This window comes from Ochotona curzoniae, unplaced genomic scaffold (genome assembly GCF_017591425.1).
Source record: "Ochotona curzoniae isolate NIBS_2020 unplaced genomic scaffold, NIBS_Ocur_1.0 contig_883, whole genome shotgun sequence".
NCBI lineage: Eukaryota > Metazoa > Chordata > Mammalia > Lagomorpha > Ochotonidae > Ochotona > Ochotona curzoniae.
In genome coordinates, this window is record NW_024466599.1 from 48,794,913 (window position 1) to 48,818,412 (window position 23,500).

At 42.7% G+C, this 23,500-nt stretch overlaps 1 protein-coding gene across 3 annotated transcripts in view; it reads right to left on the minus strand.

Annotated features, from left to right (window-relative positions):
- EML6 (EMAP like 6) overlaps positions 1-23,500 on the minus strand; it is a 253,275-nt gene that overhangs the window by 228,336 nt on the left and 1,439 nt on the right. The window lies entirely within an intron of this gene.

Below are 23,500 nucleotides of genomic sequence, written 5' to 3' on the forward strand. Positions count from 1 at the left end.
GAAAAAGAACGAAATTCTACCATTTGCAACAAAACAGTCAGGACTAGAGACCATTACACACAGTGAAATAAGTCAGTCCCATAAGGATAAATATCATATGTTCTCTCTGATATAAAGGAACAGCCATGAAAAATATAAAACAAGTTGGTATATAGGTAAATAAGTATATACATATTTTCTCATAGCTGAACAATATAAAGGAGACCAGCATGCCACAAAGTGAAGATACATTGCAGTAGGCATTCCTATTCTTAAATAAAAGGAAAACTCCCAATGAAACAGTTAAATATATCTTGTAAATGTGGCACTAAATTTTTCACCTTTGTGTATACTTAACAATGCCATGATGAACTTAAATTGCAGAATGTTACTCTTGTAACTGTTTTTAAAGGACTAAACTACTATGATAACTACTATGAAATGATTAGAGGGGAACATGGAGAGAGAGAAAGTAAAGGGAAATTGGGTCCCCTAGTCTCCTATAAGTACACTGGTACATCTCCTTTGGAAGGGCAGATTCTCAGCATCAGTTTCACAGTATGAAACGCATACTCTTTGATTCTGATCATTTCACCTCTGGAAATACCCATTATGGGGCTACAGTTGTGGCACAGCAAAGGAAATAGCCACTGTGACACTGGAGTCCCACCTGAGCACCGTACAAGTCCCTGCTGTTTCACTTCCAATCCAGCTCCCTGCTCATGTGCTTGAGATAGCACTGGGTAATGGCCCAAATGAGTGGGCGCCTGCCACCCACATCAGAGACTCAGAGCTCTCGGCTTTGCATCTCTGCCCAGACCAGCTCTGGTCACTGTAGCTATTGGACAGCAAACCAGCACTGGGAATATCTCCTACTCTCTACAACTCTGCCTTCCAAAAAAAAATAAATGAATCTTTTTTTTAAAGAAATATCCATACATTACAGAAATACTCATGTACTATAAGGATGCCTATTATAGTACTACAGTACTGCTTATGCCATAGTAACTTAAAGCTCCATCAATAGGAATGCTTAGATATGAGATCGAGACCAAGTTGACCAGTCAGAACCCAGGGGTTCTTCTGGTAGCCATCATCTAGAGGAAAATGGCTTGCAAAACAAATCAACACACAGGTGTTGGGTATCTTCACCATGCCAAGCCTTGTTGTGCTGGGCCAGTGACACACAGTTGGCAGTGAACAAGGCAGGCTTTGGCCCTTAACCAGAAGAACAACCACAATCACATTCCATGTTCTCCCAGTGTAGGTAAGTTCTTGTAAGACTGCTTTCAATAGTATCCATGCTTTTTAATTTACTCTTTCAAACTAAGAATCATATAATAATATCACCTCCAAAGGCACTGGACATAATTGTGCAAAATAAATAAAGCTGTATTAAGTCTTTGACATGCCAAAATCATAGTCTCTATACCTGTAAATGCTATCTGACTGGTTATGTCTCCTGATTTTCTACTGTCAAATAGCTACAATTTCTTTTTGGTTGTTTGCCAAAAAATAAAACAAGTATTTCCTCTATAATTTAAGTAATAAAACGTACAGAAAAGAACCCATTTCCTGAAGAATTACCGGGACACCTTGTACTTTGTCAAGTAAAATTTTCTAAACCTGAAGATTATAAAATTTAATCAGATACAAAATTAGGAGTAATAATAACCCAGTTACATATTTCAAACATTCAAATGAATATTTGTAAATAGATTTCTACAACACAGCAATGAATAAAAAAGAGCATGGCAAATATAGACAAAATTGTTCAACATTTTCCACAGGGGGCCAGCACTGTGGCTCTACAGGCTAATCCTCCACCTTCAAGCACTAGCACCCTCCCATATGGGCACTGGTTAATGAACTCACTGCTCCACTTTTGATTCAACTTTCTGATGATGGCCTGGGAAAGCAGTGAGGGATGGCTCAGGTCCTGAGGGCCCTACACCCACACCTGCATGACAGATCCCTAAGAAACTCCTGGCTCCCAGCTTCGGATTGGCTCAGCTATTGTCATTGTAGCCAATTGGGGAGTGAACCAGCAGATGGAAGATCCTTCCCTTTCTGTATCTTCTCTCTGTAAAATCTGGCTTTAAAATAAAATCTTTAAAAAAAAAAAATAAAGAAAAAGTTTCCCACAAATATCTCAAGGTTGTTTTTTTTTCCCACAATTTTACATCTTTAAGGACAAATAACACACCAAAAAATCAATCAGACTAATGGGATTTCACTTCAGATAAATTAAGATAAAGATGCTGAAACAAAATTACTTGAAGTTCAAACTTCCCTTCCAATTACCACTTTTTATTGCCATTTTAGTGCTAAGTGAGAATCCGATTCTTTCTGTGGCTTCAGACTATTTTCTCTTAGCCTGGTGACTAGTGAGGCTAGCACAGAATTACAGAATCACCTTTTTCTCATCATTTGACATTTAAGTTCTGCATTAGGGTGTTTGGAATCCTGAACAAGGCTCATCTAATTTTTATTTTTAAAAAAAGACTTTTAAGTCATTACGATACTTAAAGATGTTCTCTTGACAGAGTAAAGGAATAGTGCCCACCAAAACCAAAGGCAAATGTAAGAATATCCCAGTAAAATGACAACAGAAGACTGAATCAAATAACAAACCATTGCTAAAATGACAGAACCAAATTACCACCCATTCATTTTAACCCTGAATGTAAACAGCTGAAACTCATCAATCAAACATCACAGATCAGTAGATCGGATTAAAAAACAAAACCCATCCATTGCCTACAGGAGATACATTTCACCAACAACTGTATTTCATGGATTTAACTTCTTTTTTGTTAGTTTCATCTCTTCAAAACACTTCCTTCTGATTAAATTCTTCAATGACTCATAGATCACACAGACGCATTTTCTTCAAAAAGGTTCTTGATTTTTTTTCATTTCTTCAGCGACACATTGATCATTCAGTAGCATGTTATTTAACTTTATAGCATAGTAAATTTCTATTTTTCTTCCTATTGTTGATTTTATATTGTGGCTTTTCATTTAAGGGGATGTAAAGTAACTGTGTAATGGAGACTATCATATCCAGATGTGAGGATGCAATGCAGTATGCATCCCTACTTCCAGACAAAGATGGATTCCCAGTGAAATTGTTTACTATATCTTGACAATAGGATGCTGGACTCCGCCATTGTCCATGCCTGCAATGATGGACATATGACTCTGTATGAAGAACTATACTATAGTAATAATATAGGGGAACTCAGTGAAGGTGGGGGAAATTGGGGAGGGAATAAGGGAAATCCCAGGACCTATGGAACTGTACCATAAAATGATAATAATAAAAAGAAGTTTAAAAAGTCATTATACATCCTCTACTATGTATCTCTACTTCCAGAACAAAGATGGAGTCCCAATGAAACTGTTAACTATATCTTGACAATAGGATGCTTGACTTTGTCATCGTTCATGCCTGCAATGATGGACATATGACTGTTTTTGAAGAACTATACTGTAGTAATAATATAGGGGAACTCAGTGAGTGGATAGGGGGTATGGGAAATCCCAAGAAATATGGAACTGTATCATAAAATGATGATAATAATAATAATAAAGTTACATTTTTAAAAAAGAAGTCATTATTAATTTCCATTGTTTTGAATGCCTGGGCTCAAGCCCTGTTGCCAGAATTTTCTGACTACTTATTGTCATTATCCCTCACTCAAATATATCAGCCTAGCATCTCTTACCTCATGGCCATTTGGCATAAAAAGGGTGTTCTTTGCTTGCCTTGCTTTCTTTGTGGTTGAAAGGGGGAACAAACTGCTCTGACAGGATGAATACTTTAGATTCTCCAGCCCTGATGGTACATTTATGAACATTTTACCCATTTTGTGGAGTTCTCAAATGTTTTCACTGGGATGGGCATTTGGCATGGTGATTCAGTCACTGCCTGATTCAGCTTTCTGATAACGTACATCCTGGTAGCAGCAGTTGATGGTCAAACACTTGGGTTCCTGCCGCCCACACGGAAGACCGGGCCAGAGTTCAGGCTCCTGGCTGTAGCCCAGCCTAGGCTGGCTATTGGCAGCATGGAGGGAGTGAATCAGCAGATACAAAGTCTCTCTTCATCTTTTTTTTTTTCTCGCAAATAAGGTGAAATTTACTTTATATACATTTAACAAAAACATGATGTACCTCTTTTTCATAAAATCACTTTAAAAAAAAAGAAATGTATACTTAGAATGCCTACGAGTGTTTAAGAAGAAAGATCAAATGAGGATTTGTGTTCACTTCATGTGAGCACAGGCTACAGAAAATCACCTTGCTTAAAGAGCCAAGGATGGGAAGATAACTTAGGATAACTTGCACAGCAAGTAACCACTCCTGGACTAAGAACCACTAACTCATCTCTTCCATGCGGCACCTCTGGGTGACCACTGATGGCATGCTATTGCTCAATACTCTCATTGATTTACTCACTTTTGTGGCACCCAGAAGGAAAAACCCAGCGAACAAATTAGCTTCTGAGATTCAGGAGATAGTAAGACAAAACTAGGGCATGTGTTGAATTAAATATATCTATATACAGATCAATCACTTTCCACCTTTAAAACAAAATAAAACAAATTTAAAGGGAATACGCTCTAGCTCAAGAAAGAAGAAAAACATTCTGAATCACCTACAATGTGATTCTATGATTCAGTCCTTGCAACGTGATACATTAAGGATTAACAGAGATATTATTCACTCATTTTTTGCTAAAGCACTTAAACACAAGGCTGTGTAAGTCTTGAAAAAATAACAACAAATTACCACAAAGCTACATGAAATCATCAGCCTATATCCTGGGAAAATAGTAAGTCAATTTTCAAACTTGTGAATTGTTTATGAGAGAGGGCAGCCCTCTTGGCTGAAGACTGCTTTGGAAAGAAGAGACACAGTTGACAGTCACTTTGCCCCTTAACTCTGTGTTTCCCCCAGAAGCAGATGGCATCTTGAAGGTATGGGATCTACCAGAACAGGTACCTGTGAGCAAGAGGAAGTGCCTTACACCACCCGTGGGCACAGAGGCTTAATTAGGCTACGTGCTCCTCTTGCCTCCCATCCCACTTGGTGTTCCTGCGCTCTGGCTGCTGTCCCATGGCACTGCAGTGAAGCTAATCTCCCCTCCCTCCACCTCTTGGAGTGCCAGTCCTGGGTGAGCTTTTTTGGAGCTCCACAGCTTGCCTTGCCTGCCCCATCTGGCATCTTTATGCTCCCTCCATCTCTACACTATTGAAAGGTATGTCCAAGAGGTCCTTGGAAGCCCTCGTCCCTTCCCCCTCATGCGCTTCCCTTTGATGTCTAGGTGTGGCAACCCCTAGGAACACCTCCCAGCAGGCAGGCATGCAATAAAGGCCCATGCAGTGTGTGACTCTCACATCGCCTGACCACCATTGCTCATACAAGAGACGGTGCCATCTGCTTCTCCATCCAACCACCTTTCTGAGGGTCAGGTTACCAATTAGGACCACCAACCTTAAATTAATATCAAAAATGGAATTTTATTGTTTCTGGAATGCCTGTTTGTACCACCAAAAATGGTGACACTTAGCTACCCTAGAGTGGGAAGCAACGGTGTCCTCCTAAACCTTGTCTATCTAGAGAATCCCTCTTACCTGGAACACGCTCTTCCCCCAGCATCCTTACTCTTGGCAAGCTTCTCAAGTACTACATGCTGCAGGCATGCCCTGCTCTCTGCACCCACAATGCCTCACTTTCATCAATTCTCATCAGAAATGCCTCCAGGGCAGGGCCTATGGGTGTGTGAGTGTGTGGTGTCATGCATAAACATAAGCATCCTTCTGCTAACACCTAGCAGTGCCTGACATCTAGAAAAGCTCTCAAAAAAAAAAAATATATATATATATAGGTAACTAAACAGGTGAGGCCTCTGCTGGGCTCCTCTAATTTCCAAAATCAAATTCAATAGGTTCTTCATAATTGACATGCTCAATGCAGGCCACCATCCTGCCCTCAACTTCCTCATCCTCTGTTGCCTCACAGAGCCACCACCTTCCCAGCCACCCCACGTACCTTGGTCTCCTCCCTCCTACCACTTCCTCATCCCACTCCCCTTGACCTCTGTCCCCTACCTCCACCCTACTTCCTTGCCAATGTTCCCAGGGTTTCCTCAGACTGTCTTCCCATTTTCACTGTCCATGTTTAAAACAAACAAAAAACCTATTTAAAACTGGACCTGGCATGGTAGCCTAGTGACAAAAGTCCTCACTTTGCACACCCAGGATCTCACATGAGCACCCAGGATCCCATATGCTTATCCTGGCTGCTCCACTCCATCCAGCTCCCTGCTTGTGGCCTGGGATGACAGTCGAGGATGGCCCAAAGCCTTGGGACCCTGCACCCGCGTGGGAGACCCAGAAGAGCTTCTGGCTCCTGGCTTCAGATTGGCTCAGCTCCAGCCATTGCACTCACTTGGGGAGTGAACCATCGGACAGCAGATCTTCCTCTCTGTTTCTGCTCCTCCTCTCTGTATATCCGCTTTTCCAATTAAAAAAAAATCAATAAATAAAAACAAATCTTTAAAAGAAATAAAAATAAACCTATGTCAATTCCAAGGAAAATGTTCTAGGTTTGTGAGCCATGAAGGTGGGGGAATCTGGCAGGGCTTGGGTCACCTGGCTCAGGTCTTTGGCCCCACCTCTGAGGGGGGTGCCAAGTTCATGAGCTCCAGGAGTGCGGGATCCGGCAGGGCTTGGTTTGCCTGGCCCAGGTGTGTAGGTCTGCTGTGAAGTGGGTGCCGGGTTTGTGAGCCCCGGAGATAGGGGGACCTGCAGAGCTTGGGTAGCCTGGCCCAGGTCCTGGGGCCAACCTACTAGGTGTGTCCTGGGTTCATGAGCACCTGGGGTAAGGGATCTGGAGGAACTCGGGTCACCTTTAGCCTGGGCCCTGCGGCCTGCCGGTAAGGTAGGTGCCGGGTTCATGAGCCCCAGGGTGGGGGGATCCAGTAAGGCTTGGGCTGCCTGGCCCGGGTCCTTGGGCACGCCTGCAAGGACATGTCCTACACAGTGAAAAAGGCAGAGCAGTGGACACCGGCCCTGCTGTAAAAGCAGAATATGGCAGTTCAGTTGGTGCCATGGCAGAAGAACAAAACAAACTGGACAACTACCCCAGTTAGACGATTGCACCAAAAAAAATCTCACTGATTGGAGACATGAGGTTTACTATGTCAGCCAATGGACATTAGGAGGGCAGCATCCTTGGACTGGTGAAATCGACAGCATTTCAGAACTATCCAAACCACTTGGGCAAAATCCTCGGAATATGGACACACTGAGACTCTGTGCTGATATGAGGTGGCGATTCCTCATCCCTGGGTGCTGGGACGCTTGGAAAGTCATGTGTGGCTCCTTCCTTTGCTCTCTCCTTCCCCAGAAGCAACAAGAAATAGCAAGTTTGGAAACACTGAGTTCACCCAGTTTTCCCTAAACCTCAGTCCTTCACCCTGATCAACTATGCAATCATTATAAAAAATAAAATTTAAAAAATACACTTAAGAACACTGAGGCTCAGTTTCTCACACTCAGACCACTCAAACAAAATCCTTAAAAATGGGCTCAAAAGTCTGTATTTTCTCAAGGGTTAGCCGGGGTTTTGAGCAGCAGATGAAGCAGGAGAGAGAGGCGCAAGCCAACCAGTTAGGAGGCCACTGTAAGCACCCAGAGAGGACCTTGCAGAGGTGTGACTGAGGGCAGCGGCACTGATGTACGGAGGACAAGGTCACCTGTACCGGGGAAGAAAAGGGGGGCAGCGGGCACTCCATGCTCCCTGCTGGGGTAACTTGCTGTCCTGAGCCCACGCCATCAGGTCCACAGTCAGCACTGAACACCAGTTTATTTAACTGAGAATTCTTCTCACTTCTCTCCCACAGGTACCACTCGGGGGAGAAAATAATTATAGTTTAGAATTTATATCTGTTCCCCAATATATTTGTTTTACCATATGGACTAGAAATGGAGGTTCAGTGCAGGCAAAACAGATGAATGAAGGATTCATCGTCAGCGGGTCAGCCTCTCTCATGTAAACAAGGCCCCTGCTAAAGTGATTGGGTTCATGTTTACCAGGCTGATAAACAAACAAACAAATAAACTTGGAAGGGTTTTTTTTTCCCAACCAAGAAGTAATACCCGTAACAATATCTCCTGTTGTCAAACCAATAGCTAGAGTCTGCTGAGACAGAAGTCGCTAGGCGGAGATGCCTACGCAGTACCGCTGCAGCATAAAGCTCCCTGCAGCATGAGCAACATGTGTAAAGGAGATGTGAGAAGAAAAGTAAAGCTAAAAAGAAGTGACTCATTGCAGGAAGTTTAAAATCCAGAGAAAAGTACAATCCAGAGAAAAGTAGTCTTCCTAGTGTTTACATGGTGCAAGCATCTCATCGATGGCCTCCTCTGCGCTCACTCCCCGCCTGCTTTCCAGGCTTCTCCCTGTACTCCGGCATCCACACTGCTGAGCGTCTCCTCCTCAGCCTTTGCCTTTCAGGTTGTTCTACTTGCCTTGTTTATCTCTTACCTGCGTAACCATTCCCATCTTCCACTGCCAGTCTCTTACAGGTTCATCTTGCCTGGTCTCTCCTCTTTCCTGCTCACACTCCTTGGGTACCTCACCCACTCCTGCACACACACGCATGATCACTCCCACAGCCCTCTCTGAAACGGAAGACTCATCCTGATGATAAACAGCTCTTGGATGTATCAAAGATGCCTCAGTCTAAACATGCACAAAGCTAGGTTCATTTCCCACTGACCTGCAGCTTGCCCCTCATGCTATCTCAGTGAACGCTAAGGACTATCCCCTCAGTTGATGTCAGAAACCAGACCGTTACCTAGCGTCTTCCTCCTTGCTGTGCACATAGTCCCCGGAATATTATAACCACTATCTTCACGAAGCATCATCGTAATCATCCCACACTTGACTTAATGTCGTTATCTCCAGGTGATTTTTCCTCTGACACAGTATCTACACTACAACCACAGGAGCAAGTTTAGAGGCTAAATCACAATGTTCCAGTTCCAGAAAGCCTTCTCTGACCAGTACTCCCATCCCTTGAACGGGTCAGGTGTGTGGCCTGAGGTGCCCCCTTCCCTTGGATGGACTCTCATGGCACTGAGCACATGTTACCTGGTTACTTGGGCTTGCTGAGTTCGGCCCTCACAATCAGATATCCCTGGAGAAGAGATGCAGACTGGGCACAGTGCAGTGTACACAGTCAACACCCAAGAAACTTTTGTGGCAAGTCATTTGTGTTTTCTAAGCCAGGACTTCTTGACCTTGGGGTCCAAGTACCCCTTTCTGAATTCAGGAAGATCTATGAACTTAGATTGCATCTTTATTTTTTACCAACTTTAAAAAGTTACTAGTTCCTATCATCCAGAAGGTAGGCCAAAAGTAAATAAATAAATTAAAATCCCTATAGTAAAATCGCAGGCATTTTCACATCACATTACAGTTGCGGAGACACACAAGCATCAGTATACTCCTCCTCATTTTGAAATCACAATTCTTTTATTAAAATGTTATCGAATTTTATTAAGATTAAATTTTATTTAAATTTAAATTTTAAAACATATTAACATAGTTCTAAACTTTTCAAAAGGAGTGTTTTTCTGTGTAAGTCCATGCATCTTATTTTATACGTTACAAAACATGATTATATAATGGTGGGAGAAAAAGCTGACATAACCATTGTGGAAGACTATATAACAGGGACTAGAAAAGTTAATCATATGTGAAACCCATCACCCAGAAACACGGCTTCTGGGGTGAAATTGCATGTGTTGTATATATGTACACACACACTTCAAAGAGAATCCCATCAAGAGAAATCAGAACTCACATTCATCAACAATAGAAAGGACAAATTATGTTGTTTCCACAAATGAAAGATGGGAAATTCAGAACAAACATGTATAAACAAAGATAAAAGCTCATAAACATGCTAATAATTTTTAAGTCAGACACGAGATGTGTATTTAGAATTCCTGTATTCCCTGTCAGAGTCTGGGTTTGAGTCCCGGCTATGCTGCCGATTCTCACTTCCTACTGCTGCTTATCTTCCGAGGCAGCAGGTGCAGGACCAAGCCTTTGGGTCCCCACAATCCACACGGGAGACCTTCACTGTAACTGCGTTTCCAGATCCCAGCCTGGAGTGGGCCCAACCCTGGTGGCTGCCGGCATTTGGAGAGTGAACCAGCACAAGGGAATTCTTTCTCTATGTCTGTCTGCCTCTCCACCTTGTCTGATCCGCAAATCAATGAAAAACTAAAATGCCAGACACAAAAGCTTGTCTACCATGGCATTCCTTCTAAAAGCACAAACACTAGCAATGCCAATCTCTGCTGTCGAAGGCAAAGGTTGGGAGTCTGTTTCTCCCAGTGTAGTTCCCTCACTGGTCCCCACACCTGTGGAGGAATTTGCACAGCCTTCGGTGAGCTAACGCCAGCCCACTCATCCAGCATCTGCCTCCCTCTGACCTTTCACGCCCACCGCACTGAGCCTCTCACTGGCCTCTGGGGGAGCCTTGGCTCTAAGCCCCTGAGTCTTTGCTCAAGCTGTTCCCCCCAGGGAACCCCCTGCATATCCTACAAATATTTCCTTTCCAGTCACCTGTCAAACTACTCTTCATCCTTCCAAAGTTACTTACTCCAGAGGCCAACCTTAAAATACTATTTATCTTTAGGTGAAAGAACACTTCTGGGCCAAGTAACATTCAAATTTATTTAGAACTGGCAGACACCTTCTTAAATTTCCGCAAACATCTGGACTTCATTTCTCTCAATAATCAATCCAAGCATTTTCAAATATTGCTTAAAACCCATACATTCATTGCCTGCAGAAACAAAAAGATCCACATCTATCGCCATACACTAAAATCCAATCTAAATGGATAAAAGACCTAAACCTACATCCAGAAACCTTCAAACTCTTGGAAGAAAATGTAGGAAATACCCTGCAAGACCTAGGAGTAGGTCCTGACTTTCTAAGAAGGACACCAAAAGCAATAGCAGTTAAAAACAGAATAAACAAGTGGGACCTCATCAAACTAAGAAGCTTCTGTACAGCAAGGGAAACAATCAGCAAAGTAAAAAAGCAGCCCACAGAATGGGGATCTTTGCGCACTATGTAAGGGATAGAGGGCTAATCTCCAGAATATACAAAGAACTCCAAAACAGCCAAAACACCAAAACAAACAAGCCACTCAAGAAATGGGCAGGGGAAATGGGCAAACATTTCACAAAGGAACAGGCCCAAATGGCAAACAAACATGAAAAAATGCTCCAGTTCCCTGGCAATAAGGGAAATCCAAATTAAGACATCGATGAGGTATCACCTAACACCAGTAAGATTGGCCCACATAAACAAGAACACCAATGACACTTGTTGGCGAGGATGTGGGGAAAAGGGAACCCTACTCCACTGCTGGTGGGAATGCAGGTTGGTACAGCCTTTATGGAAATCAGTATGGAGAACACTTAAACAACTCAAAATCAGCATACCATATGATCCAGCAATAGCACTCCTAGGAATATATCCAAAACACCTGTTTCACGACAAACCAACATGCACCCCTATGTTCATAGCAGCACAATCAGTAATTGCCAGAACATGGAAGCAACCGAAATGCCCATCAACAGAAGATTGGATAAGAAAACTTTGTTCATCTACTCCATGGAATACTACTCAGCTATTAAAAAAAACAAAATGCAGTTCTTTGTGGCTAAATGGGCCCAACTGGAAACTATAATGCTAAGGGAAATGAGTGAATCCCAAAAGGTTAGATACCACATGTTTGCCTTAATTTAACCAGTAATTTTATTTGTTTGTTGGCTTATTTGTTTTTGAACCTGTCATTGATACTGTCTCAATCCATGTGTTGTGAAAAATTGAACTTGCATTACTTTTAACATATTGTTTACTCAATACTATGTCAATCAATTTCATAACACTGTAAATTGTTGCTGATGTTTTGTAGGGGCTTTTAACCGACAGGGACTTTGTTAGTTCTACCTTCAGACCAGAGAAGGTCTCCCCTAGAAACCTCTGAACTTATCTGGACAACAAGATGCTGAACTCTATGCTAGGTATATGCTTGCAATGAATGAATCCCAATTGAACTTCAACTATGAATATGCAGCAAGATGGAGGAATCCACCACGGGGGTAGGGTTGTGGGAGGGGTAGGGGGAATCCCAGTGCCTACAAAACTGTATCACATAACACAATGTGATTAACAATAAAATAATAATAATAATAATAAAACCCATACATTCAAAGAGATGCAAATCAAGATTCCCTTATAATACAGTCAAAAAAAGCCTAAGTATAGGTCACCTAAAACGAATGTCTCATTTCCATAATTCATGATCCTACATCAACAGGAAATATTATATCCACCACAGTTTAAAATGCCAGCTAGACCAGAGGAGCAGAAGAAAGAAGTCAAATAAAATTTGGTGGCTGACTTAATAATTCACCATTATTGTCATCCAAATTTTTAAAAGGATTCTGAATTTTGCTTCTTAAGACCACCTTATAATACTTCATGATTTTCTCCTCACAAAGTATGTATGAAATTCGTTCTGTAGAAATCTTGACCCTATTTCACATCTTGCTCCTTCCAAGTAATTAAAATTTAAAGAACAAAATTATATATATGCTACATTAAGTCACAAATGCAATGTAAGGCAATAACTTCATAAGGGAGCAAGTGGTATGATGGTCTGGACACCCAAAGGACATCCTAAGACAGTCCTGAATCAGATGACTACAGACGTGCGGAAGGACGGAATCACTTCAGTCATGCAAAATGACACATGCAGGGGTGAGCCAGAACCCTCAGACACACCACGGTCTAGTCTCTTATGACAACTGAAATTCCCTGATTTATCATGTCACTATTACTTCGAACTGAGGCTTTATTAAGATCTGTTCATTTATCTTCTTTTTATTAAGATTTCATTTTATTAGAAAGGCACCTTTACAGAAAAAAAGGAGAGACAGAAATTCTACTAGTTCATTCCCCGCAAAGGCCACAATAGCTAGAGCTGAATCAATCCAAAGTCAGGAGCCAGGAACTTTTACCAGGTCTACCACATGAGTGCAGGGTCCCAAGGACTTGGACCATCCTCCGCTGCCTTTACAGGACATAAGCAAGGAGCTGGATGAGAAGTGCATTAGCTGGCATACAAATCAGTACCCATACAGGATGCCAGCAGTTGGAAACAGAGCATTAGTCTGTTGAGCCACCTCGCTGGTTCCACTTTTCTTTTCTTTTCAAAAATAGTTTAAAAGGTTTTATTCTCATCAACTTGAAAGAGTGACAGAGAGAGGAGAGAGATCATCCATTTGCTGGTCCACTCATCAAACACCCACACCAGCCAGCACTGGACCAGGATGAAGCCAGGAGCCAGGTTCACTTGGGCCATCTCTGTGGCCTCCCAGGATGCACTAGGAGGAAGCTGGGTTAGAGAGGAGAGTAGCCAGGATGGACCAAGGAACTCTAGTGTAAGACATGGGAGTCCGAAGCCATCATCTTGATTTACTGCACCACAATGGCCATTCCTAATTAGCTTTTCTTGACCTTGATAAACTATTTCTCATTACTTTTCTCTTTCCTGGGTAACAAGAAATCACTGTCTTCCTCCTCTTCTAGTCCACCTCCCGGGCTAACTTGTCATTCATTGCATGTCAGTCCAGACCTCTTTTGTTACACTTCCTAAAGGGGGTAGCCCCTTGGATGGGATCCCACTCTCCAGGTAATAGCTGATGAAATTGAGCAGACATCCTGATCCACGCTAGGCCAAAGAGATCCTTTCCTCTGGAAATTCAGAATTAATACTCAAAGGACTGATCCAATTAGCTTCCTAGAACAAAGCTGGATAATCAAGTGTATTAAGGGAGTGGAATGGATTTTTCTGAGGCGTGGTCATACGCAATAAACTACTGTGTCTGAAGATGGAGAAAATGAAAGCATACAGTACCCACAGAGAGCAGAGGTGTGAATCCTAGTGGTTCAAGGGGATATGTGGAGGAGAAAGAAGGTGGGGGAACCAGCTGCTTCAGTGTGTCTGAGAGGCCAAGAATACTTCCTATACTTCAATGCCAAAAGATCCTCTTGTTGCCCTACAGTTCTCTGATAAACTGCAGCTATTTTAAAAAGCTTTAGATTCTTGCAACTAAAAATCCCTTTCGTATAAGACATCCCATCATTTGTAGGTCTATTTTATTCTTACCCATAAAATAAATTAACGATGAACATAAAATAATGTTAAAATGACTTTATCAAGTAGCCAGTTAAAAAAGAAGGCTCGAGCTTTAAAATAATTCACAAGACCATTAGAATAATCTTCTGACCAGACTCTTCATTTACAATCAGTTCAGAGAGCTGGCCTGTCATTCCCTTTTTCATGCTGATGGGAAAAGGAGTGGCAAAGACTACCAGGAGAGCCACAAATCCTTCAACTTCTGGGCATTTGGCCATCTAGATGCTTGCCTCCCTTTCAGAAAAGAAAGGAAGTAACAGAGGGGTAAAGGCAAATGGACACCTTTCCTATTCCCCTCCTTTTCTCTATTTTTTAAGATTTATTTTATTTTTGTTGGAAATTCAGATTTACAGAGAGAACGGGTGACAGAGAGAAAGATCCTCCACCCACCAGTTCACTCCCCAAGTGGCCACAACAGCCAGAGTTGAGCCAATCCAAAGCCATGAGCCAGGAGATTCTTCCAGGTCTTCCATGCGGGTGCAGGATCCCAAGGCTTTGGGCCATCCTCCACTGCTTTCCCAGGCCACAGGCAGGGAGCTGGATGGGAAGTGGAGCAGCTGGGACATAACTGGTACCATATGGGATCCCAGTTCATGAAAGGTAAAGACTTTGGCCACTAGGCTATGTGCCAGGCCCCCTCCCTTGCTTTTCATTCTATTCCCTGCTCCCAGATGGTTCAACAATCTGCGTAGCATCATGGTTGAAGTTAATCAATTTTTAAGAAGCAAGAACCTTGGGAAGTAAACAAATCCAGCATATAGAGCATTCCAGATCCCCAAACCAGCAGTAACTAGATACAGCATTGATTTCTTAAGTTAAATCATTGTAGTTTATAAATATGTGAAATTATGTATCTTTAATAGCACCTAGCATCATCTTTACAAAAGTAGGATAACAACCTGACCTCTGTGAATTCCAGGTTAATTTTTTAAATGGTTGTTTCCTTTTTAAATGGTTGTTTCCTGAATCTCCAAACATTCAGCCTCTTCCATGCAATAGGAAAGAGACACTGGCTAACAGAATACAGCAGGTGGACATCCAACATAGTGGAGGAGGAAAATTAATATTGTCCATAAATGGTGTTGGTGCAACTGGATAACCACATGGGAAAGAAGTTGGAGCTCTACCTCGTACCATACATAAACATTTACTCAAAATGGACCATGCATCATCTACTTACACGTATGAGATAAAAATACAAAACTTTTGGTAGAAAACATAGGAATACATCTATAAACTTGGGTAACATGATAGTTTCTTAGAACAACACAATTGTTTTGAAAAAAAGGTACATCATTTAAAGGGTACCATCAAGAAAACAGAAGTACCAGGGCCAGTGTGATGGCTCAACCAGCTAATCCTCTGTCTGAACGCACCACCATCCCATAATCTCATATGGGTGCTGGTTCATGTCCCAGCTGCTCCACTCTGATCCAGCTCCCTGTTTGTAGCTTAGAACGGCAGTGGAGGATGGCCCAAAGCCTTGAGACCCTGCATCTACATGGGAAACCTAGAAGAGCTTCCTGGTCCTCACTTGAGACCGGTCAACTCCAGCCATTGCAGCCATTTGGAGAGTGAATCAGTGGATGAAAATCTTTTTCTGTCTCTCCTTCCTGTAAATCTTGCTTCCCAACAAAAATAAATCTTCTTAAAAAATAAAAATCTTACTTACCAAATGGGAGAAAATATTGACAATTCATATATTAGACAAGGGAATTACATGCAGAATATATAAGGAACTATCATGATTCATCGATAATAAGACAAATAAAACTGTTTAAAATGGCAAGAGGATTTGAATAGACATCGCTCCAAAAAAGCTACTTAAATTGGCCAGTAAGTGTATAAAAAGAGATGGTCAATGTCAGCAGTCATTAGGGAAATGCAAACTGAAAGCACAGTGAGTATCCACTTCACAGTGAGAGGGCCAGCTTTAAAACAGACAGGCAGAAAATAACAAAGTCTTGCCAAGGGTGGAAGAGCCAGAACCCACATATATTGCTGATGGCAATAAAACTGTGTGATAGTTTTGGAAGACAGTTTGGTAAGTACTTCACGAAATTAAATAAAATTACTGTAGGATCCAGCCATTCCACCCTGAAGTCAATATTGAAAAGACTAGAAAATCTAAGTTCTCACCAAAGACTATGGACTGGTTGGTGCAATGGCTCATCCTGTGTGGGTACCAGTTCTTGTCCTGGCTGCCTCACTTCACATCCAGCTCCCTGCTTGTAGCCCGGAAAAGCCTTGGGCTCCTCCACCCACATGGAAACTCCTGACTCCTGGCACCAGATCAGATCAGCTCCAGCTGTTGCAGCCATTTGGGGAGTGAACCAAGAGATGAAAGATCTTTCTCTCTTTCCTTCTCTCTGTAAATCTGCCTTTCCAATAAAAATTAATAAATCTTTTTTTAAAAGATTATGGAAATATTCTTCCATTGAAACATTTCCTGAACTTATTCTAGCCAGTGCCTGCTTGGTGCTTTCTGGAGAAGAAAGAACACTTAAGCTAGGTGTCAATTTAATAAAAACAATGCACCATATTAATTTAAGAATTTTATAGGGCCCGATGCCGTGGCCTAGCAGCTAAAGTCCTTGCCTTGAACACACTGGGATCCCATATGGGCGCCGGTTCTAATCCCAGAAGCTCCACTTCCCATCCAGCTCCCTGCTGGTGGCCTGGGAAGGCAGTCAAGGACAGCCCAAAGCTTTGGAACCCTGCACCCGTGTGGGAGACCTGGAAGAAGCTCCTGGATCCTGGCTTTGGATCAGCATAGCATCGGCCATTGCGCTCACTTGGGGAGTGAATCATCGGACGGAAGATCTTTCTCTTTGTCTCTCCTCCTCTCTGTATATCTGACTTTGTAATAAATAAATAAATAAATCTTTAACAAAAAAAGAATTTTATAAATGCATGTATCATGTACATATATATATGTATATATCTCATTAAAAGTCAATTTCACTAACTAGCAGTATTGCAGTATCTTTCAGGTGGATAAAGATTCTGAGCTACTGGGCTCTGAAACAGCTTATCAACAAAATGCTTAAAACCTTGCTGGTAACAGAGTGGCAGAATCGCCACCACTTGGAAACGGCGGGCCACTAACTTGGGACATGCATTTTGCACAATATTTGAGAAGAACTGCTGTCAAATATTTTATTTGTATTTAAGATGAATTCACATGTGACCAACTTAACAAAAGCTTGGTGGCTGAAGGCACCCAGTCCCCTGATGAGAGGATCGTTTTCCACGTGGCTCCAGACCATGGAGAAAACCAACCCAGAGGGACAGGCGCAGCGTCCCTCACCTTCCCTTTTATCTCCTGGTGGCCAAAGAGTCCCCCACATGACAAAGCAGTTCAGATACACAACCATGGGGACAAGAGGGATACTAGGAACAGTGCTGCCACTTGGAGAGCTTTTCACTTTGCACAATGTAATCCAAGAGTTGGACAGATCGTTGGTGGTGGCATCACTCTGTAAGGCAGGATCATCCAGTGCAATGTTTTCCAGAAATGACTCATTCGTTACATAGTAACCTTATTTTCCAATAAAGCGTGGTCATCCTTCTGAATTAAACATTGAAACCCGGAGGGCAGTGATTAGTACAGCAATTGAGGCACCACTGGAGACACCTGCATCCCGTAGTAGAGGGCCGGCGTTGGAAGGCTGGCTCTGCTCGTGATCCACACGCATGCTAACACGCATCCTAAGGGGCTGAAGTTTGTGGATCCTTTTCCCTTCATGGGAGACTTCGATTGAGTACTGGACTGTTGGCTTCGGAGTGGGCTAGCCCAGGCTGCTGTGGGAATCTGAGAAATGGACAAGCAGATGAAAGACCTCTCCCTGACTGTCTGCATCTCTCTGTGTACCTTTCATATTTAAAGAAAAAAGGGAAAATAAATATTTCAATAATTTTCTAAATTGAGATCTGAAGGTATGACGCAAACAAGTAGACCCATGACCGTGACTAAATGGAGTAGTTGTGGCTATCTTGGGAAATCTAGGACTTATGGTATGAAAACCCACTGAGGCATTCGTGACCTGGTTGAGAATTACAATGACCTTGGTCTTTCTCTGAGTAGCCATACTAGGACACTGGGCAGGGCAAGACCCTTCCCATGTTGGGGCCTCTCTGCCATTACATCTCCACCTTGTGGCTCCTTTTCATGCTTCAGGTTTTAGCTTCAGCGCCTCTCTCCAGAGGGCTGCTCTATAAACCCTGTCAAGGCAGCTCTCAGATGCCTCCCAACCCCGTGCCTCTCCATCATTGCTCCCTTCTTAGCACATACCTCCATCTATATTGGTCTTGCTTATTATTATTATTATTATTATTATTATTATTATTGTCACTATCCCTAATAAGAATCCAAGCTTCAGAGGGTTAAGGACTGTCACATTCACTGCTACACCTTCCAAACTTGGCATGTCACCAATTAAATTGAGTTTTGATGAACATACAAATGAGAAGAAATCAGATATGTGCAGCTTAAAGAACACACATACTTCAATAAAAATTCCCAAATAGACTACAACTTATTAATAAGGGTAAATTTCCATCAAAAACTTCCATCTCAGAGGCACGCTGCTAGCTTGGTGGTTAAGACACTGCTGAAGACACCTACGTCCCTTATCAGAGTACCTGAGTTCCAAGTCCTCCACGGTTCCTAATTCCAGATTCCCATTACCATGTACCATGGGAGGCAGCAGGTAATGGGTCAAGTGCTTGAGAACCAGGTTGGCTTCCCATTTCTGGATTCCTAAGCCCTGGTCTCACTTGTTAAGTGTTATTGGGGGGTGATTCAGCAGACAGCACCCCCCTGTGTCTGCCCATCTGTGTCTCTGTGTCTGTCTGTCCGCCTCTTCTCCTGTTCCAACATTCAATAAATACTGCTAGAAAGACTTTCATGTCATAATCCTGCCAGTGACAGGGTAAGTAGAACCGAATGAACAACCGGATGGCACCCCTGAGTGTTTAAATCTTTCCCTGTTAGTGCCATGGCTAAGACTAAATGACTATTTCTTAGAGCTAGGGGTGGTGGCAAGGGCTCAGTGAGATGACATATAAGTGTACAGGCACAGACAGGGCAGTCAACTCAAGATAATTTTTCCCTATTTTTCCTTATTCAGATTTATCATGGAAGTGAAAAAAAAAATCAAACTACACCTTCATGTGGACCTGATCAACCAATACTCCAGGCTCAACCATGATTCTCGGGCCCTCTCTTCAAATCCAACAAGTTTAATTATATTTGCAGCAGCAGATTATTTCAGTCATGGCATAATTGAGACTTTATTTTTTTTTTCAACTCTACATCTGCAGTGGATCCTATTTTCAGGTGATGGTTTCAAGGTTGGTGCAGCTGCTGAGGTGTGCCCGTGCACCTTCCATTTCTAGGATGAGCTTGTGGATCTGCTTCAAGCATTCTTTAGCAAAGCCCAGGATAAACAGGCTAACAGACAACAAGTGCAACCAGCGTACTAGGTTCTTCATGGGAACAAGCCCTAGTGGAGAGGACTGTGGTAACTAAGAAGCTGTTAACCAGTGAAGCAATAGCTTGGTGCTTCGGGGTCAGTTCAGTTGGGGTTCAAATGTTCACCCCACATTCTGCTAGGAAGTGGCCCTGGTCAGGATCCCCTAATGTCAGCGGACATCAGCTGCCTCACCAGTGAACTGGGTGTCAGCAACAGCCTCCCCCACATGGGAGGGCTGATGCATGGATCCAGTAGATCTACACACATTTAGCTCTGAGCTCTCAGAAAACGTTAAGTCCGCACATCCTAAGATCCTCACTCTCAAGGCCTTCATATAAACATAACAAAAGAAAGTATTCAGAATGAAAAATGGCATAGAAGCATACATATTAGGGGCCAATGTTGCAGCACAGCAAGTTAAGCTGCTGCTTGTGACACTAGCATCCCCTACCAGGCTGCTGGCTGGAGATGTTAGCTGCTCTGCTTTGGGTCCAGCTTTCTGCTAATGCACCCGGAAAAGCAGCCGAAGATGGCTCAAGTGCTTGGGCCTCTGGCTTCACACTCAGCCAGCTGTTGCTGCTATTTGGGGAATGAATCAACCAAGGAAAGCTCAATCTCTCTGTGTCACTCTATCTTCCAAATAAGTAAAGTAGATATTGAATGACTGAGACATGATACATGAGTTGTACTGGATACAAAAGACACAAACTTTGGGAGCAGAGTGCCCCTTCAACGAGGGCTGGCATAAGATGTCTCCAGGTAGCTGAGACTAAAGCAGCTGAGACCGTGCAGGATGCAGACACAAGTGGGACCTCTGTGGTGGGCATTTGCCGGACACTGTAGGACACCTTGTATGCAATCTCTACAAAAAACCATAGATGCCTATGATGTCTCGTTTACAAGGGAGAAGCTATTTCAATGACAAGAGAGAGGTTTAATAAACTCAACCAACTATGGCAGGCCTAGGCTCCAACCCGGGTCCACGTCACACTACAGCACATGCTCATACCACTGTGGCATTTGGAGGGAGGCAGATACACAAGGGGGAGATGGGGTAATGTTTTATTTTTATGTGTTTAATTAAATACCACAAGAAGCACCAACTGAACCAGGGCTACCCTACATCCTTTCTTTGCATACATTAACTACTGGATTTAGGTATTATCACCGCCATTTTACAAATAAACAAGGTCCTGAGAGGTCAAAGCCACTTACCCAAATTCCTTGAGTGGAATTCACACCAACTATGGGCAGTGTCAAAGGCAGGAAACTTTCCCCTCAAGCAGCATTGCAGATAAAACCCCCTTGCAAAGAAAGATGAAAGACAAAGGAGAAGACCCTGCAGATGTGGGTGGTCTGTGGGGCCCCAGCTGAAGGGACAGATGCCTCACTCAGCTGGAGGGACCACGACGGCAGTAGGAAGTGACAGAGAACAAACTCGTCCATGACTTGTTCTTTCCCTCCCCTCGATTCTGTGTCACATTCTATTACCTGAAGTAGAAACCAGGTTTGAGGTTATTGCAGACTCTCCTGCTAGCCTTGCCTTCAAGCGCAGGTTTGAGCTTGTTTGACAGCTGTTGGGAGCCACATAGCAGGATTCTAAGCATTTCCCCATCACAGTGCAATCAGGGTTAACATATGGCATCAGGGTCTAATCTGTTGTCACTATTGAAAAGTGATTATACAAGAGCATAAAACCCAATCCCCACAGCCAGCACATCACAGGATGTCTCACCTACCAACATTTTAAAATGTTGGGGGGTTGACTTGGGGGGTTGGTATGGTAGCCTAGTGGCTCAAGTCTTTGTCTTGCATGTGCCAGGATCCCATCTGGGCACCGGTTCTAATCTCAGCAGCTCCACTTCCCATCCAGCTCCCAGCCTGTGGCCTGGGAAAGCAGTCGAAGACAGTTCAAAGCCTTGGGACCCTGCAACTACATGGGAGACCTGGAAGAGGCTCCTGCTCCTGGCTTTGGGTCAGCGCAGCTGCGTCTGCAATCCACAGCCACTTGAGGAGTGAGACAATCAATGGACAGAAGATCTTCTCTGTATATCTGCCTTTCCAATAAAAATAAAATAAATCTTAAATCTGATTTGCACACATGGCCCAGGGAAGCAGGACACATATGCTGAGATACAGAGATGCACTGAGCTCCAATGAGTTCTGCCAAATCCTGTGTCCATCACCACCATCTCAGAGAGCAGGTGGCTTAATAAAACAGGACGCATTCTCGATACCCACTGGGCTGCTTTCTAGTTAACACTACACACACACACACACACACACACACACACACACACACACAGAGCACAGTAGGAAATGCATGCACATGGATACATCTTTCAAACTATAGTGAAAGCTTAGAACCAAGTGGATAATTACCTGTGATATCTCCCTTGAAGGCATCAAGAGTTGGAAATTTCAATATTCCAAATTATTCCAAAATTCTTTCTGCCCATGGTCATCCCCATTCAATAATAAGCATCAGTAAATCAAACAAAACAAACCCATTCAGCATACTGGGATACACCAACATGAGCTGTAATTTGTAAACACCTGCAGATTATGCTTTGGGCACTCATACACTTTCAGATACAAAATCAGGCAAAATGCAGCACAAATGTTTCAATCTTACAGTTTTTAACTACATAATGATCTGTGGCTTGTATTCTTAATGAAGTAGACTTAATTTTATTCCTATCTGCAAATATATACATGGATAGTAAAGAACTCTGCCCACTTGCACAAACTCAGACCCAGCCAAATAGTGTGGAGAATTTTGCAATAAAGTCTATTTTTTGAAGTCAAGCTTACTACTGTTACTACTCAACATAAAGAAATATCTTAACAAATTGACCACATGAGAAACTATCTTATTTTTTATCCTTTGACCATCCGCTGAGCTCCTTGCAAGCTCAGTCACACAATCAACTCCATCCGCCCTTTCTTCAAACCTGTTTAACCATCCAAGCCAGACAGTAGCAGTGCCACCAGCCTCACTGTCTGTCATAACAAAGGTTTACTGCAACTCCACCCTGTTCCCACCTCACTTGCCACAGTACATTTAATTGTTTTCCTATTAAAGATTAAGAGTTCAAATCCTCAAAGCGGTTCAGTGAACCATCATGTTAATATTTAACCTCAAGGAATTTTCGGTTTAATTGCCACTCTTCTCCCTTCCCCCGAAGGACTACATCTTATTTTGCTGCTGTAATGGAAAGCACTGCACGCAGACAGACAGAACAAAAACAAGAATGGACTTAAATTTTTAAACATGTAACCTTTTCCTGAGTCACTGTTCATCATTTGCCCCTGTGACTTTAATAATTAGCCTGGAAATTACAGATGCGAAATCTGCTGGACAGAACTGAGCAAGGATGCCCCCATCCCCAACCATTACCACAGCAAAGAAGGAAGTGTTTTTTCATCTTAGGTGACATGAGGAAAGTTTAACATGTCACTTCCTCCAAATCTTGAGGACAATTAGTTTCCAGTATTTAAAACCTGTATCTGCTGAAAGCCAAGTTTGTTTTAATATTACTGCACTCACATTTTTCTGTAAGAAGCGCTTACCTTCTATAATAATTTTTCCACTTGAAGTCCGGGTGGGGGTAGAGGCTGTGGAATAGCAGCATGATACTGGGGAAGGGGAGAACTACTCTTTTATTTCATTCTCCCAACCCCCAAAAAACAAAACTAGGATTACTTCTCTTATATCACTGGGAAAGGTGAATTAAGA